The sequence below is a fragment of the Nematolebias whitei genome, chromosome 1 (assembly GCF_014905685.2).
Source record: "Nematolebias whitei isolate Nwh7 chromosome 1, NemWhi1, whole genome shotgun sequence".
NCBI lineage: Eukaryota > Metazoa > Chordata > Actinopteri > Cyprinodontiformes > Rivulidae > Nematolebias > Nematolebias whitei.
Window position 1 is genome coordinate 39,690,040 of NC_056498.1, and position 314 is coordinate 39,690,353.

Genomic DNA, 314 nt, shown 5'->3' on the forward strand with positions numbered 1-314 from the left:
TACTGTTTTGATCAGCTGTTCTTACTGTTTTGATCAGCTGTTCTTACCGTTTTGATCAGCTGTTTTTACCGTTTTGATCAGCTGTTCTTACTGTTTTTATCAGCTGTTCTTACTGTTTTTATCAGCTGTTCTTACTGTTTTTATCAGCTGTTCTTACCGTTTTATCAGCTGTTCTTACTGTTTTTATCAGCTGTTCTTACTGTTTTTATCAGCTGTTCTTATCGTTTTTATCAGCTGTTCTTACCGTTTTTATCAGCTGTTCTTACCGTTTTTATCAGCTGTTCTTACTGTTTTTATCAGCTGTTCTTACTGTT